A 19,547-nucleotide genomic window follows, 5' to 3' on the forward strand; every position below is an offset into this window, starting at 1 on the left:
ACTGGTAGAGCCTCCTTGGGAACTAAGGACCATGTGTTCTCTCTGGCCACCTTGAAGGAGTGTGAGTTTGTGCCACAGGGACCAGGTGCTGACAGTCCATCCACCCTCTCAATTCTAATTGAAGCCTAAGAAGCGGCAAATGCAGAGCTTAAACAGCTCAGGGAGGAAAATGCCCTTCTATAAAGCCCAACTGGATGAACAACCGAAAGAACCACGTTCTGGTCGAGAAGCAAAAGAAGAAATTGAGAAACTAAGGGCAGAGAGGGATTAGTTGAGAATTCAAGTGGACACACTCAGAGATGAGATGATGAAGGATCGCCAAGCCCATAGAAATTGACCTATACTTGTTTAGTCCCTTCAAGTCTCTACACTTTCAAGAAAATCCTTCCTAGCCCCCATCTCTTTTGCATAAAATTGAAGTCACATTTTCCTGAATTTTGGCAGATTTACAGTTTAACTATCATTTATATATACTGAATTGATTACTATCTGCACTTGTGCTGATCTATCTATTGGGATATTGTTGTGTTCCTGTGCATTATTGCTAGCTTGCTTTTCTCTATCTTACTCATGATTATGTTGCTCCTGTGGCTCTGAGTTAATATATCTAAACTTCTTGTTGGTTGTGCTTTAATCTTTTTGATGATGCCAAAAGGGGGAAGATATAATTTTGTAGTGAAAAAGTGAACTGAACTGAATGAACATGCGGTGATTAAGGGGGAAGACATGTCGAATAAAAGATTGTGATGCTGTAAATTCACAACTGAGGGAAGATGTGTTGAGCAAGGGGGAAGAACTTGAAGATTGATATGTGATAATATTGTGTCAATTTTTGTCTTCCAGTTGAAAATGATATTATGTTGCTAACATGTTGCAGGTACCTTGAAAATGATGGTCTGCGTCACAGGGGGAACAAGTGGGAAGCTGGTTCTCAGGGGGAACATAGTCTATGAGTTTATGATCATCAAAAAGGGAGAAAATTGATAGTTCCAAGTGCATTCGTGTTTTGATGATTATCAAACTGTTTCAGAACCAGATAGAGACCTGGTCTGTAACCTGCTCTCTGTGCACCTTGCACCGTCAGTAGAGAACAACTGTAAAGCCGAACCACTTGTTGCACAAAAGTGCAGCTATGAGTTGGCCTATGCTTTAGGTCAAAGTGAATGAGTGGTCTCTATCCATCCCACATGCTCCCACTATATAGAACATGATGGCAACATATTAAGTAGACATGAAAACCTAATCAAAATCGAGCAAATCCTTGCCGTCACAAGTTCTGAAGTTCTCTCAAGAACAAGTAACTTGCAAAACTGAAGAACCCGATCCAGACACAGATTTAGTTAAAATTCTTTATGTTATTGTAAGTCTTTGTTCGTTTGTGCTTAAATTGTAAACCTACTCTTCTGTGTTAAGAAGCTGTTTGTAGGTGTTTTGAAAAGTCTCAAAGTGTACTTGTTGGAAGTGTATTTCCACAAGCTTTTGAGTGGTACACTAGGCTAGAGTTAGTCTAGGTGTATTAGTGGTCCTTGGCTAGAGTTAGTCAAGTGGAGTTGCTTGTAATCGGAGTATTGTAAGTGTTGAGGGACTACGGAGGTTATTTCCTAGGTTACAAAAGAGTCATTGTAAGGGCGAGGGGTTATGGGAGTCAATTCTAAGCTTACAATCGATTGTAATTTGAAGTTGCTCGTTTAGTAGAGTTGAAATCCTACGGGGGTAGGTCGTGGTTTTTAATCCCTTGAGCAAGGAGTTTTTCACGATAACATCCTATGCCCTTTACATACTGCATTGCATAAGGGAACTGGTACACAACCAGGTCCCCCTCCATACTGTGTTTGGTGGACGCATAGTCTACTGATATGCCGTGAATTTTGGCACATTTTATGCCTTTGTAACTAGAAGTGTTGCTTGTTTTTAAGTGTTTTTACATAATTTCTTATGTTATTTTTGTGTTTTATAGGGTTGGCTGAATAAGGATCAGAAATGATAAGAAATGCCGAAAAATGGACAACTTGGAGCTAAACAATGGTTCGTAACTCATGTTACGGGCTGTAACGTGATCCGTACCAGAGAGGATACGTGCCGCTATGAAGGACGGTCCGTAACTCATGTTACGAGTCGTAACGTGTACCGTAAGCTGAGGAAAATTTCCAGAAAGTTACCCAAGTAGTGTCAGAGGTTACGCCCCAGAAGGACGGTCCGTAACTTAGGTTACGGGGCGTAACGTCATGGCGTAACACATTGGCCACTGAAGACTGAGGCCATGATCCGCTGGGAGATACGGACCGTAACCTGCGTTACGGTCCATCGCATAGTGGCCGTGACATCAAGCTGACAAAGGACGAATCGAAGGACGGACCGTAACCTGTGTTACGGTCCGTAACGATGCCGCGTAAGGGTGTTTTTGTCCAGAAACTTGGCGCGATTTTTGGCCCTATAAATACTTAAAGTAGGGTTTTAATTCAGAATTCTGATTTTTCTTGGAGAGCTTTAACTTTAAGTCTTGAATATTTGAAGTGGTTGGAGCATTTAAAGCAACAACTTCACTTCCATTCCTTATTGTATTAGCATCGTAAGTATACTATGTTAACTCTTAAGCTTTCTTTGTTAACCAAAATGATGAGTAGCTAATTTTAATACTAAGGTTGTGGATCCCATGATGGGTATCATGTGAATGGGTTTCTACTATTGAAGTATGCATAATGGTTGTTAGTATTTATTCTGTCTTTGTCCGTTAGCGATAGGTAATGATTGCAAGCATTAGCCTAAGCCATTATACTAACTTTTCTTGGAAAAGAGAGTTAGTATTGGTAAGATTGAATAACAATGACTCGGGGCGTTAACCCTCGTTTAATAGACTAACTTAGGGATAAGAACAAGTCTAAATTGGCATTATTGGTCGCTCTTCGATTTCAACTCTTTTATATTTAGAAAAATTATAAAGAGGAAATACGGCCTAACCGTTGGGAAACATTAGGAAGTCCTTAAGAGATCAAGTGCATATTCTTAGAACAACCATTAGAAATATATCACATTGAAACCTGAAGCATAATATCTAATCAAAATGGGGAACACAACCTTGGTCTCTCTCTCGCATTAAATACAATTCAAGTCAAAGTATTCAATTACATTACTCAACAATTATTTCAAACTGTCCGGAATAGGATTAAAGCCTTTAAAGAATAGTATCGCATACAATTAGTATCCGTTTCTCTCCATATTCCCTATGGGATTCGACCCCAACCTCGTTTGGGTTACTATATTTGACAACGTCCACTTTACGCCATTAATAGGTGTAATTTGAGCGTATCAAATTTTGGCGCCGTTGCCGGGGAATACGGTTTAGAAACTACTAATTGTTGTGTACTCTTCTTTAAAACCTTTTCTATTCCATTACACCTCGTTTGCTGTTGTGGTGAACCAGGTGAACATGGCAGGAAGACCGAATCGGAATCAAGGAAACCAAGGTGGACACCAAGTGAACCCACCTGCACCAGAAGAGGATGATGATGAAAATATATTTGCAGAATTCATCAATGAAGCTGATTATGCTTCTGCTGTGGTTCCTCCTAGAACTGGAAATGCTACCTTCAAAATTGATAGTTCTATCTATCAGCTGCTGAAACTTGAAGGTTATTTCCGAAATTCTTCGGAGGATTGTCCACTTCGACATTTGAAGAACTTCTTGCATGTATGTGCTCAACAATCCCAAGGTGTTGTTTCTGCCGATGCACTTCGGTTAAGGGTCTTTAAATATTCCTTGGCTGGCTAAGCAAGGGAATGGTATGAATAGCTTCCCAGCAATTCTATCCATACCTGGAGCGAGCTAGCCAACACATTTCTGAAGAAGTGGTTCCCACCGAGCAAAAAGGCTGAACTTTGAGACAAGATCTTTGAGTTCAAACAGCTCCCAGGGGAACAATTATATTCGGCATGGGAGCGGTTCAAGTATTATCTAGCTCAATCTCCAACTCACGGGTTTCCGGATGCTATTCTCACGGAGAAATTCTACAAGGGCTTAGATACAATGAATCAGATTGCTGTAAATACTGCTGCGAGAGGATGCTTCATGGACAAGTCATTTATCGTCATCACCCGTTTGCTTGATAAACTCATCACCCACAATCAAGCTTGGCATTCAACTGATAGTGAGAGTCTCTCTTATGGTAGTCCATCACTAGCTGCCGTTGCAAAAGAAAACCATGAGAGAGATCATGCCTTTGCTCAATTGCAAACCACAGTGGATCTATTATCAAAGAAGTTGGCAGAAAAGGATGCACAAGGGGTAAATGTTGTTGAGGAGTTACCACCTCTTCCACAGGGCATGTATCAAGTCCCTGAAGGGATGTACCAAGATGGGAAACAACAGTATGAAGATGCTAATTATGTCAACAACTCGCAAGGGGGCTATCAAAGGCAAAATTATCAAGGTTCGGGTCATCACCCATGGCAAAAGCCTCAACAACAATTTCAAGGGAACAATTATAGCAGAAATGATTAGGGAAATCCAAATCAAGGGAATTACAATAACAATAATTATGGCAACAAGAGCTCGAACCCCTACATTCCACCAAGGGGGCAAGTATCAAATTCCCAACAGTGGAGAGACAATTCAGCTAGCAACTCTGCTGGCAACGCTGCTAATGATTCTGCGGAACTGAAAAGTATGATGCAGAAAATGCTAATGAATCAGGACAGAACAAAGAGCACAATCAAGGGAATGTCTCAGGTTCAACTATCTCATTCAGCTTCCATTCAGAAGCTTGAATCGCAATTCAGAGACTTTTCCAGAGAAGTGCATACTCCTCAACGTGGACAACTACCAAGTGATACAGTTCAAAATCCAAAAGGTAGTGGGGTAAACTCTGTGGAGCATGTAGCTGCTATTAGCACCAGAAGTGGTAAAATACTTCAAGGTGCTAATAAAAAGGTGGTTGATCTCGAGCCAGTTGTTGAAGAAGAGGTACAACCTGATGTATCTGATGATATTGTGGAGGAAGAAACAGAGGAGGAAGTCCCTATTATAGCTGAAGAGGAGCAGAATCTTGATAATCTCAAGGCACACGGAGAAAACCAGGAAAAGGGGAAAGCAAAATTTTCTGGCGCTCTATGCCCTTTGAGCCAATTGTTCAAATCTTCACCGCCTTTTCCTCAAAGGCTAGTGAGGAAAACAGAAGATGACAAGTGTTTGTGATTTTATGATAAACTCAAGCAGTCGACGATGAACATTCCTTTCATGGACGCTGTCCAAGAAATGCCTGGGTTTGCTAAGTATTTGAAGGATCTCTTAACAAAGAAGAAGAAGACATTGAAACACGACACTGTGGGTATCACTCATCGCGTTAGTGCTATTCTTTCCAAGACCACAGTGGAAAAAAGGGAAGATCCTGGAGCATTCACAATTCCATGCACCATAGGGCAGCAGGATTTTGCCAAGGCTTTGTGTGATAACGGGGTTATCTTATGCCCCTTGAGATCTTCAAGAGATCAAGATCAGGGATGCCAAGGCCAACTACCATGAGGTTGCAGATGGCTGACAGATCGATAAAAAGGCCAGTGGGGGTAGTTGATGATGTGTTTGTTCAAATCGGGGAATTCCTACTGTCGACAGATTTCGTGATTCTTGATTGTGCTATTGATCAAGAAATTCCTATTATTCTAGGAAGACCTTTCCTTGCGACGGGGAGGGCTCTTATGGATTCCGAGAAGAATGAAATCAAGTTCCGGGTAAACGATGAGGAGGTGACTTTTCACGCCAGCAAAGGCATGAAATTACCTAGTCTTTATCAAAGTATTTCAGTCATTAATTCCGTTGATGTGGTGGATGAAGCGGTAGAATTCAAAATGGAGGAAGAATGCTTGGGTGAAGCATTATCGGCCATCTTGGTGAATTTTGATGCAGAACAAATGGAGGGATATATTGAGATAGTGAATTCACTTACCGGTCTGGGGTCTAACTCTTATGAGCCCAAGAAGTTGTCTCTTGATTTAGAGAAACGAACAACTCCTCCAGCAAAACCATCAATTATTGAGCCACCGAAGTTGGAACTCAAACAACTTCCATCCCATCTTAAATATGTGTTTCTTGGAGCAAATGACACCCTCCCAGTTATTGTGTCATCGCTTCTGAACGAGGGCCAAACTCAAAGACTCATCGCAGTTTTGAGGAATTATTTAAGAGCTTTGGGTTGGACTATTGCAGACATTCGGGGGATTCCCTCCGGAATTTGTGAGCACCGAATTCAGTTGGAGGAGGAAAGTTCACCAAGTGTTGAGCATCAGCGAAGATTGAATCCACCGATGCAAGAGGTGGTGAAGAAAGAGATTATTAAGTGGCTAGATGCTGGGGTGGTTTACCCGATTGCCAACAGTCCATGGGTAAGTCCAGTCCAGTGTGTGCCAAAGAAAAGGGGCATCACTGTTGTCCCTAACTCAAAAAATGAGTTGATTCCGACAAGAACTGTCACCGGTTGGAGAGAGTGTATGGACTACCGGAAGCTGAACACGGTATCTTGCAAAGATCATTTCCCTATGCCTTTTATTGATCAAATGCTTGATCGGCTAGCTGAAAGGTCCTATTATTGTTTCTTGGATGGGTACTCAGGTTACAACCAAATCAACATTTCATTGGAAGACCAAGAAAATACTACTTTCACTTGTCCCTATGGGACATTCGCTTTCAGCCGAATGCCATTTGGTCTTTTCAATGCCCCAGCTACTTTCCAACGATGCATGATGTCGATATTCTATGACATGGTTGAAACATTTCTTGAAGTCTTCATGGATGACTTCTCTGTGGTGGGAGATTCATTCGATGAATGTTTAGACCATCTTGATCGGGTGCTGCAAAGGTGTGAGGAGACAAACCTCATTCTCAACTAGGAAAAGTGTCATTTTATGGTAAAGAAGGGAATTGTCCTTGGCCATAAGATTTCCGAAAAAGGGATTGAGGTTGATAAAGCCAAAATCAATGTGATTTCAAAACTCCCTCCACCCATTTCAGTAAAAGGAGTTCGGAGTTTCCTGGGGCACGCCGGATTCTATAGAAGATTTATCAAAGACTTCTCCAAAATTGCAAATCCAATGTGAAAACTCTTGGAAAAGGAGTCCAAATTCAATTTTGATGAGAAGTGCATAAAGGCTTTCGACGAGTTGAAGTTAAAATTAACCTCAGTCCCTATAGTTGTGTCCCTGGATTGGTCGTTGCCCTTTGAATTAATGTGTGACGCCAGTGGTCTCGCAATTGGCGCTGTGCTTGGTCAGCGGCTCAACAAAATCGTGCACCCAATTTATTACGCCAGCAAAACACTGAATGGAGCTCAACTGAACTATACAGTAACGGAGCAGGAACTACTTGCTATTGTTTATGCCTTTGAAAAGTTTCGGGCTTATTTGTTGGGTGCCAAGGTAGTGGTTCACACTGACCATGCTGCCTTGCGCTATTTGATGGCTAAAAAGGATGCTAAGCCTCGGTTGATAAGATGGGTGTTGCTGCTACAGGAATTTGACTTTGAAGTCAAAGACCGCAAAGGATCAGAATATCAAGTAGCTGACCATCTCTCCAGACTGGAAGCACCGGGAAGACCAATTGATGTGCTGGACATTGATGACACTTTCCCGGATGAAAGGGTCTTGGTAATATCCAATGATGTGGCACCATGGTATGCCGATATTGCCAATTATTTGGTAACTGGCATTGTTCCTGAAGATTTGCAGGCATGTCAAAAGAAGAAATTCTTGAGAGATTGCCGACAGTATTATTGGGATGAGCCTTACTTATTCAGGACTTGTGCAGACAATATGATTAGGAGATGTGTGGATGAATCTGAGGTGATGGATATTTTGAAGGCTTGTCATGATTCTCCGGTTGGTGGGTATCACAGTGGAAATAGAACCACAGCCAAGGTGCTAGAGTGTGGCTACTATTGGCCAGCCATCTATCGTGATGCGAATATGTTGGCACGTTCTTGTGATAAATTCCAACGCCAGGGCCCAATAGGTAGGAAGCATGAAACACCGATGAATTTTGTGCTTGAGGTAGAGCTTTTTGATGTATGGGGGATTGATTTTATGGGGCCCTTCGTGAGCTCCTACGACCTCAAATATATTCTTGTTGCGGTGGATTATGTATCCAAGTGGGTGGAGGCAGTGGCCTTGCCTAACAATGATGGTAGGAGGGTCAATGCCTTTCTAAAAAGAACATCTTTACTAGATTTAACACTCCTAGAGCTATTATTAGTGATGATGGTTCTCATTTCTGCAACAAATCATTTGCTGATCTTCTTGAAAAATATGGCGTGCATCACAGGGTTGCCACTCCATATCATCCTCAGACGAGTGGTCAGGTTGAAGTCTCCAATAGAGAGATAAAAAGAATCTTGGAAAAGACGGTCAATGTGAATCGCACTGACTGGTCCAAAAAGTTGGATGATGCTCTATGGGCGTATCGCACGGCGTTCAAAACGCTTATTGGAACTTCACCATATAAGTTGGTATTTGGGAAAGCATGTCATTTGCCTATTGAGCTTGAGCATAAGGCCCTTTGGGCATTGAAGAAGCTGAACATGGATTGGCATGAAGCAACAAAGCTGAGGTTGTTTCAAATCAACGAGATGGATAAATTTAGGTACAATGCGTATGAAAGTGCAACACTGTACAAGGAAAAGATGAAATACTATCATGACAGGAAGATCCTCAAAAGGGATTTTCAGCCGAAGGACTTGGTCTTGTTGTACAATTCGCGCCTAAAATTCTTTCCGGGCAAGCTAAAATCTCGATGGTCAAGCCCTTTTGAAATCGCAAATGTTTCCCCAAATGGAAGCGTCATTGAGGTGGAATCCGAGGATGGCACTCGGACTTTTAAACTGAATGCACAAAGAGTGAAGCATTACCATTGGTGTATTGATGATGGTAAGGTCGTTGATAGGTAACGTTTGAAATACGGTTCCTGAGATCGAAGTCGAGGTATCACGTCGAGCTGTGACGTTAAACCAAGCGCTGTGTGGGAGGTAACCCATGTTTACCGCTTTGTAAGTAGTTTAAATTTTGTAGTTCCTTTGTTTTCTTTTGTGTTTTTGATGTTGCTAATGTGGTAGGATTCTGAGAACTGAAGAAGCAAAATAACTGCTGAGTTTTCACAGACGAGACGCTCCACGTTACGGCCCATAACTCATGTTACGGTTCGTATCATGGAGCGTAACAAGCGAAAAGAAAATCCAGAAATCACTGAAGGATGAGGAAAAGTGTTAAGGTCTGAGTTATGGACCGTCGCCCATGTTACGGACCGTTACACATGATCGTAACTTTGACACAAATCTGGGCACTCACTGGAAATTTTGCACCCGTTACGCTAGGTAATACGGACCGTAACACGAGTTACGGTCCGTCGGCTGTAGTGCCATGTCATTAATGAAAAAGGAAAACGGGGTCGTTTGGTTGACCGCAACACGAGTTACGTTTCGTATCTCATGTTACGATCCATAACATGGAACGTAACAGTCGGGCATGTTTAAATACATCACCCGATGGTTACCATTTCAAAAATTAACCGGTGCTTTAACGTTTTAACTCCCTCTCCCTCATAACTTCCCTCTTCTTCTCTTCATCTCCCTCTCTCTTCATCTCCCACTCTCCCTTATATTTCTGTCACAATAGTTGCTGTTTTCTTGTCAAAAATCCCTGCTTTAATTTCGAGTTTCAGCCAATCATCGCCAACGATCAGGTATCACCATGTTTTGACTCGCTTTCTTCTTTTATCTATCGACGCAATTGCTATGATCTTTCATGAGTAAATTCGTATGCTATGCTTTGAAATTAGTGTGTTGAATGAGTTTAAATCCCCATTGAATAATGGCGCGGGATTTAACAATGGTTGGGGGTTGGGATTGGTATGTTTGCTATTTGAGAGACTCGTGGGCACAAGCACATTGTCTCCCACTGAGTCGGAGGGCATCCCGATTGAAAGTTTCATTCGTGAAATTACTAAATTGGTTTGCCCACCAACTGTTCGATAGAAGGTTCCAAAGAAAACTTTGGTAAAACCGGGTGAAGTCTGAGTAACCCGAGGTTTGTGAGGGGATAAAAGGGTGTTTTCCACCATACCCAAGGAGCATAAAGTCGAAAATCTTGGCCTCATGCTTAAACGAGAAAATTTGGCCACGCTATGCATTTTGTGAACTGATTGCCCGTCGTTCAGTGTTCCGGGCCGTAACGTGTGTTATGGACCGTAACATCCATCGTAACACCGATAATTTCCATGAAAACGTTCTGGAAATTTGGCTGATGTTACGGTGAGGTGTTACGGACCGTAACCCAGTTGACGGACCGTAACACCACATCGTAACTTCGAGGATTTTCATGAAAACTTTCTGGAAATTTGAGTGACGTTACGGTGAGGTGTTACGGACCGTAACACATGTGACGGTCCGTAACATCATACCGTAACACCTATGATTTCCAGCAAACTTTCTGGAAATTTGGGTCCTGTTACGGTTCAATGTTACGGACCGTAACTCGTATGACGGTCCGTCGATCATGTTACGTTTCCTGTGTTATAAATGAACAATTTGAGTTACGATTGAAGCTACGGCCCGTAACACCATCAACGGTCCGTCGACCGTGTTACGGCGCATGAGCTAATTGAAGTCCTCAACTCAAACCAATAAGTTGTACAACTGAAAAGCTTCTCGTGTATCATATCTAACTTTACCTTCCACAGGTATGGGTAACCCAAGGCAAGGAAAGAAGGTTTCACCCAAGGTTGCAGGCAAAGGAAAGGGTCGTGGTACAGGCAAAGTAACCTCACGGTTGCGTGACGAAGATCAAACCAAAGACACCAAGGCTACAAAGAAGCCTGCTGCATCTACCAGGCCAGCCTCACCATTCGAAAGTTCCTCCTGGTCTGATGCGGAGAGTTCGTCGAGCCATAGTGAACCCAGCCGGGCTATCACACCAACACACCGAACTTAACCACCCATTAGACAGCCTACTGCAGAGGAGCGCGAAAAAGAGCGCGAGCAGGAAAGGAGAGAAACTGACATTCGGATGAGGGCTATGTATGAGCAGGACCTCCGGTTTTCTGTGGAGGGATCTGAAGACTTGTACAACAAAGGGTGTGAGCTGGCAAAGAGTGAGGGGCAGGACCCAAAGCGGAGTATTTTCGAGGAGAGGAACGTCAGCTTCGATGGTCTCGATGGATATCCAGGCATTCGTGACACTATCCGCTTCCATAAGTTAGAGTTTTTGAAAAACTCTGTGGGGTCCTACATCCCGGCTCTTGTTCGGGAATTCTACGCTTCTTATGGGGCTGCTGTATTCAAAGCACAGAAAAAAGGGCAGCGAGCAACTCAAGTGCCGGCCATGAATGAGGTAGTCGTGCGAAAGAAGAAGATTGATGTTTCCCTGACAACCATCAATAAAATACTATTCGGGAAGGATTATACCGCGCCTACAGCGGCGAAGGAAGGGGAGTTTGTCTACAAAATTGAACAGAAAGATACAATCTCCGTCAAAAAATGGGTGGCCTCAGTGATTGCACGATCGGCAGATCCCGAATGGGCAATAGTGCCAAAGTTGACAGCCGCTACGCGAATTTGGAAAAACACCCTCATGCCAGAGGCAAAGTTTTGGTGGCAGATAATTATTTGACTCCGGACAGGGCTATTCTTGTGGCTGCCCTTATGTCGAGGTATAAGATCAACTTTGGAAGACTGGTAGCAACAGATCTCCGGGAGAGAGCCACCCAGCCAGCCACTTCCCTCATTAATCCATGTTTGCTTACGCTCTTATGCTTGCGTGAGGGACCAGAACCCCTCCCTTTGATCGATCACAGTGTGATCGCCAGGAGTATCTATGACATCACAAAGGGGAGGGATGATATGTTGAGCCAGGGTTCAATGCCATCTGCCTCGTCTTCTGATGTGCCGGACGGGATCAGATGTTTTACCCTTGGCTATCATGGGTGCTGAGGACACTACTGCGGGTCAGCCCACGGATTCTGAGGCTCCACCGGCTGATTATGCTACACAGCCCATGCCAGCTCCAGCCGCACCTACTTCGGGTGGTCCTACCTCTTCCACTGGAGCGAGCCCTGCACCGGCTCAGCCCATACCGGGAGTCCCACCCGAGCTTGCAGGAAAAATGATGTTCAACCGGGATAATTTTGGGGCAGTGGTCCTGCAAGAAGATCGAACAGATAGGCAGGTCAAGCAGCTCATGACTGAGCTGAAATTGTACACAAAAAGAGCTATTGGTGCAGCGTTGCGGCCAATAAAAGAACAGATGGCAGATGACCACCTACGGATCCACTCTCGGATAGATGGTATTAAGAATAGAATGACGGAGCTGACTAGGACACACCCTGCTGTGGAGTTGGGCACTATTCGGAGTGAGTTGCGGACTGTCAATGATGATGTGCAGAAGTTGAAGGCACAGGAAGTAGCTGTTGTAATGGACCATATTCCGAAAGTACACACAGAGATGGTACAGAGCTTATACCAGCCGGTTCAGAGTCTACTCGGGGATGATGAGATCGAGGACACGATTGAGGAGGAGCAAGACGAGAAGTTGGAAGAGGATACCCACTTTTTGGCTAAAGGGAAGCGCAGGAGAGCCACGCCAGATGATGAAAACCTTGAGCCCATTCTCCAGAGTCTTGATCCATTTGCTGCTTTGCGCCCACAGAATGAGGAGGAAGAGCGGCGAAATTTGAAGAAGCTCCGACATGAGTCCCGGCTGGGTTCTGACACCACTGGAGCTACTTCTAGCTCAGCCCATCCCATTGAGTCGGCTCACCATACTTCTCCCCCACCCACTGAGACTGGGACTTCTAGTGTCGGCCAGCCTGATACCACCATTGCTCCACCTCATGATGCTGCCGCAGATCCAAGCGCCTAGTGCGCTCCAGGGAGGCCCTCCGTTCTTTTGATGGATTATATAGATGCCTTGAGGGAAATGCATGTTTCTAAGTTGCGGGTGTGGATAATTGCTGTTTTTGTTGGTATTGCTTTGGTCTATTGGATATTGGTTGTTATTGTTTTTGTTTTTGTGGGTATTTTATCCCAAATTGTGATAGTAAGTATGTGTTTAGGACAATTGTTATTATTGTTGTTTTTGTTGGTATTGTTTTTATTATTAAGTATGTGTTAGGACTTTCTTCGGCTGTTCTTTGTCATGTGTTCTTTTCCCAAAGAATGTTATTTTTATGTTAAACCTGGCATGTTTAGGATGTTTAGTTAAGAGTAAAGTAATGATGACTTAAGTGGCGGTGGTCCGTGTTTCTACTATATATAAAAGTGGTTTTTACAAGTCAATGATATCCCTCCGAAAAATAATTTGTGATGTACATCAAGAATAAGTTGTTGATATTGACATGTATGGTTCTTTTAATGACATTGCAAATAAAGGGTGTCCATGTATGTGAAATCTTCAAACGGAAGTGAAGTTAGAGTATTTAAACAATCCTTATGCCATTGTGTTGTGAGTTCTTAGTTTCTATTTGTGTATGATGCGTGTAATCTAGAACTTGCCCGGTTGGTCGTGCGTGAATTCTAAGGAGAGTTTGATTGTGAAGTGATCTTAGGCTTTCTTTGTATTGACTCCAAAGCCTGTTTATCTTAAATGTGCCTAGCCCGTACAGAAAATGATCCCTAGTCTCCCATTTTGAGCCTATAGACTTTTTCTTTGATTAGCCGTGAACTAACCTCCTTCCCTTCTGTGAATATACCCATTTTGGCACCAAGTCCCTCCTTGACACTGAAGAATGACAAATGAGGCTAAAAGCTTAAGTTGGGGGTGATAAGTGAAAAATGCGGAAAATGAGGCTAAAAGCTTAAGTTGGGGGTGATAAGTGAAAGATGTGGAAAATAAGGCCAAAGGCCTGTTGGGGGTGATCGTGAGTATTGTGGGGGCATGATTCAGTGTGGATATATATATTTAAAAAAAAGTAGATATATAGATATATAAGTTCTAAATAAATCCACGCTGAACCTGTAGGGTCAGAAATAAGAGGAAAAAAGGTGAATGAAGTCAAAAAGAAGTGTCAAGGAGGGTGAGTCACCACTATCCAATTATTCATCCTACCCGTCCCTAAGCCAATGTTACAAGCCTAAAGAGTCCTAATTTGATCACAATCAAACTGTTCAAAGTTGAAGGCATGGAAAATAAAGGCAAGCCTATGGTATGTGCACGCATGGTATGCAAATTTCTTTGTGAGTGTGAGTGTCCTTCTGTCTCTTTAGTTTTCTGTCCCATTTATTTTGTAAATGTGTGTTGGTACATTCTTTGGTCTATGTGAGGGCGTAAGGATTGTAGATTGCAAAGTAACTGGCTTTCGGAAAGTTGAAATTCGTGTGCATAGAGACTCCCATACTATTATTGTGTCATTAATTGAGGTTGCATTGTGAATTGCAATTTTTCTGAAATGTGCGTCTTGTGTCACAAATAGGAGATGGATAAGAGCCTAAATATTTTTCTTGGATTGAAGAGTCCGTGCTAGAAACACATGCCAAAACCACCGTAGTCATTCTTATTTTGCTAGATGTCGTGTGTTAGTAGTGAGTCTTGTTATAGTTGCTTGAGGACAAGCAAAAGCTTAAGTTGGGGGTGTTGATGTGCCGTGAATTTCGACACATTTTATGCCTTTGTAACTAGAAGTGTTGCTTGTTTTTAAGTGTTTTTACATCATTTCTTATGTTATTTTTGTGTTTTATAGGATTGGTTGAATAAGGATCGGAAATGATAAGAAATGCTGAAAAACGGACAACTTGGAGCTAAACGACGGTCCGTAACTCATGTTACGGGCCGTAACGTGATCCGTACCAGAGAGGATACGTGCCGCTATGAAGGACGATCTGTAACTCATGTTATGGGTCGTAACGTGTACCGTAAGCTGAGGAAAATTTTCAGAAAGTTGCCCAAGTAGTGTAACTTAGGTTACGGGGCGTAACGTCATGGCGTAACATATTGGCCACTGAAGACTGAGGCCATGATCCGCTTGGGAGATACGGACCGTAACCTGTGTTACGGTCCATCGCATAGTGGCTGGGACATCAAGCTGACAAAGGACGAATCAAAGGACGGACCGTAACCTGTGTTACGGTCCGTAACGATGCCGCGTAAGGGTGTTTTTGTCCAGAAACGTGGCGCGATTTTTGGCCCTATAAATACTTAAAGTAGGGTTTTAATTCAGAATTCTGATTTTTCTTGGAGAGCTTTAACTTTAAGTCTTGAATATTTGAAGTGGTTGGAGCATTTAAAGCAACAACTTCACTTCCATTCCTTATTGTATTAGCATCGTAAGTATACTATGTTAACTCTTAAGCTTTCTTTGTTAACCAAAATGATGAGTAGCTAATTTTAATACTAAGGTTGTGGATCCCATGATGGGTCTTATGTGAATGAGTTTTTACTATTGATATATGCATAATGGTTGTTAGTATTTATTCTGTCTTTGTCCGTTAGCGATAGGTAATGATTGCAAGCATTAGCCTAAGCCATTATACTAACTTTTCTTGGAAAAGAGAGTTAGTATTGGTAAGATTGAATAACAATGACTCGGGGCGTTAACCCTCGTTTAATAGACTAACTTAGGGATAAGAACAAGTCTAAATTGGCATTATTGGTCGCTCTTCGATTTCAACTCTTTTATATTTGGAAAAATTATAAAGAGGAAATACGGCCTAACTGTTGGGAAACATTAGGAAGTCCTTAAGAGATCAAGTGCATATTCTTAGAACAACCATTAGAAATATATCACATTGAAACCTGAAGCATAATATCTAATCAAAATGAGGAACACAACCTTGGTCTCTCTCTCGCATTAAATACAATTCAAGTCAAAGTATTCAATTACATTACTCAACAATTATTTCAAACTGTCCGGAATAGGATTAAAGCCTTTAAAGAATAGTATCGCATACAATTAGTATCCTTTTCTCTCCATATTCCCTGTGGGATTCGACCCCAACCTCCAGGGGCGGAGCTACCTGGTCCCGAGGGGTGTCAAGCGACACCCCTTCGCCGGAAAATTACGTTGTATAGGTATGTGAAATTCTGATTTTATACATATATGTATTACTATTGACACCTCTTGTAATAAGTTGAGGGCTTAGTTGGGTGGTTGAGGGGTGTCAAAGGTTCAGGCTAACAAGGTTGTGTGTTCGATCCCAGTTGGTGACATGCTTATTTTTTTTTACTTCAGTCATTGGCCTTTTAAAAAAAAAATAAAAAAAATTGACACCCCTTAATAAAATTCCTGGCTCCGCCACTGCCAATCTCGTTTGGGTTACTATATTTGACAACGTCCGCTTTACGCCATTAATAGGTGTAATTTGAGCGTATCACCTACAACAATAATCCATTGAAGAAATCAAGATTTTAAAGACGTTTCAATTCAGGGAAATTTGATTTTGTAGTCCATTATGTCATAAGAAATCAGTAAAATATAATATAACAGACTTATAAATATAGCAAGAAATATCTTTATAGTAAGACTACTTTTTTCTATTAAAATTGTAAGTATAATGTGAATTTGTCTAACTTCTCTTGTCACACCCCAAACGGATTCATAAAAAAGTAATGATAATCATGAACATCAACTTCACAAAATTATTAAATGCCAACATATATATATATAGGGAGGGGATATAGTTTTGGGTATATAATGTAAGATCAAGAAATGGACAAACAGAAATTGGGGAAGTTTCTTTCAACGACCAATAACCACCATCAACGGCAGGTTACTGGGGATCTTATTTTATATGAAGAAAAATGACATACAAAGATTTGCATGCAATGGCCCCATTTCTGCCGACAAATTGCCTTTTACTTTAGGGCAAAGGATCAAATATATCCCTCTACTTTAGTTTATTGATTAAATTTACCCTTCGTTAGTCAAAGTTTACAAATATACCCCTTTGTTAGCCAAAGTACACAAATATACCCCTCAGTGGATAGAAATTCCCAAATCAATTAAAATTACCCGTTTAACTTAAAAAAACCCATGCCCATCACTTTGACCCGACCCGACCCCCAAAATTATTTGCCCCAACCCTATTACACGTCACTGTACAAGGGTTGGCAAAAACTTGAGAGTAGAACCTCCCTGTCTGTGTAACTTAGGAGCTGATTACAGACAAGAGCTACTGGAAACACTGTTTAATTTATCCATTTACATCTAAAATAAAGATTTGGAACTCATACATTAATTTTCTTTTCCATGATAATGAATTACCTATTACAAAACTGCTCAAGAATGAAAAACTAATAAAACTGTACACAAGAATCAAGTGAGGAAGCAACATATAGAAATCAAAGTACACACAGCTCTCTCTCAAATATCAGGCTTTGTGTTTTGAGTTTTGACTGAAGAGTTCTAAGGCGTAGAGGGGTATAATAGGGTGGGGGGAAATAATTTTGTGGGTCGGATCGGATCAAAGTGATGGGCATGGTTTTTTTTAAATTAAATGGGTAATTTTAATTGATTTGGGATTTTCCATCCACTAAGGGGTATATTTGTGTACTTTGGCTAACAGAGGGGTATATTTATAAAATTTAGCTAACGGAGGGTAAATTTAACCAATAAATTAAAGTAGAGGGGTATATTTGACCCTTTGCCCTTTACTTTAAAGTCAAGAACTGTTGCTCAAGGCTCATGCTATACACTAATTAGAAAATACCAAGCCATGCAAATTTTTAATTCAATCACGTTGAGCCAAATCGGCTTATTCTGGCATACTCGCATAATTCATATATTGTCAGCATATGTAAATTTAAATTAAATTTTTAAATTTGTGTTACTCCGTTTAAAATAAAATATTTGTAAGTTTAGATGCCTTGAAGGAGTTTTCACATATGTAATGATAAATATATATACTAGAGAAAGGGAGAAAATAAAGCCAATGAAGCATAATTCTGAAGTTCCAAATCTTCTGGTAACTAAGGGTATATTTGTGCTTTATGTACTTCGTTCAAACAGAATTCGTGGTCATCAATTATTTTTTAAAATCATTTAGAAGCAATTTAATTTATCGATCCGACAAAAAAATCGCAATGTATTATGTATATTAGACGTGTTTATAAACAGTCTGAATCTATAGAGCTCATTCCTCTAATGGTGATTAAATTTATATTTTTTTCCTATAAAGTCACTAAACTACTCCTATTTTCATCACTATAAAGTCACTCAAATTATAAATATTCTCTCAGAAAATAACTATGGCCAGAAACCAACTAAATCTCCCCGGAAACCACGTAAGCAAGCTAGAAATCTATGTGATTAGCTCAAATTATCTCAAATCGATTTCTCTTTTTTCTTCTCATAACTTCATTTTATCTACCTGCTGGAAGTAGTCGGGGGTGACTTGACTATAAGGTCAATAAAGCAATTGTTGGGACACCCTTTTTTTTTTTTTTTTTTTTTTTAAGATGTATTTTATATATAAACTGTTGCCTTAATCGAAAGAAGTTTTTCGAAATCTTATCTAAGATCAATAATGTCTCAAGAGAGATTGAATGAATTAGCTATGTTAACAACTGAAAAGGAATTGTTAAAACAAATTGATTATATAATTAATGAATTCGCATCTAAAAAACTAGAAAAGAAGATGTCAAATAAAAATATATATGACGATCTTTTCGTTCCTTTTTTCCGGACTGCTTTATTTAGTATTTTATCATGGCTGTTTACTTCTATTATTTCTTTTTCCGGATTGCCTTGATTTGCTTTTCTCTAAGCCAAAGGTCTGCTTACACTACGTTGGGATTACACTGTGTATGTTGTTGTTTACATGATGACCTTTCCTTTTAAAAAAAATTAGGGCCTTTGAAGTTTGGCTTTAGGCCCCCAATGTTGTTGAGACGGCCCTGGAAGTAGTAGATTCACAGGATACATTTTTCAAGAAAATACTTTTGTTTACTTATATTTTAAGACCCTCATATGATGTTTATATATATCAAACCAAGCTTAAAGTAAGAGACATATCACTTCAACTATAGTTAAGCTTAATTACTCATATATTAGTAGGTGTCTGATACCCTGTCGCAATTATTTAAAAAGACAAAACGCTACAAGAACATATATATTCTTCATTTTTTTTATCTTCACTTTTTTAATCTGGTCACTCATATTTTCCCTCAACGTAGAAGTGATGAGTGTTCCAGTTGCATGTCAGTGACATGCATATTTGGACTTGAATCTAACTCATATATAATAACAAATTTTTACAATATTTATTATAACAGGTTGCTTGCAAGTAACTGATTTTATATACTATGAGTAGTTACTTGTAATTATCTATGCAGATGATTTAATCTAGAATTTTTTTTACTCTATGTGTATATAGAAGTTAAATCCGAATTTGAATTGGATTTGACATATATATTTCGAATTTAGCCCTAAGTAAAAGCAAGTTAAAACGGCCTTGACATTATTAGGAAAATCATGTGCACGTGGAGGATTAATCTGATAGCAACAGACAATACTTTGTCTATATTTTCTCCTCTATATATACTTACACATTGCGCTCTCCATTTTGCATTGCCAAATACTGCAA

General features: G+C 40.7%; 1 non-coding gene across 1 annotated transcript; it reads right to left on the reverse strand.

The window, feature by feature from the left end:
- Window positions 1-3,871: 3,871 nt before the first annotated feature.
- Window positions 3,872-3,978, reverse strand: LOC132634497 (small nucleolar RNA R71). The gene has a single exon (XR_009580216.1). It is a non-coding gene; the product is annotated as a small nucleolar RNA R71 (small nucleolar RNA).
- Window positions 3,979-19,547: the final 15,569 nt, after the last annotated feature.

This window comes from Lycium barbarum, chromosome 3 (assembly GCF_019175385.1).
Source record: "Lycium barbarum isolate Lr01 chromosome 3, ASM1917538v2, whole genome shotgun sequence".
In the NCBI taxonomy this organism is placed as follows: Eukaryota; Viridiplantae; Streptophyta; class Magnoliopsida; order Solanales; family Solanaceae; genus Lycium; species Lycium barbarum.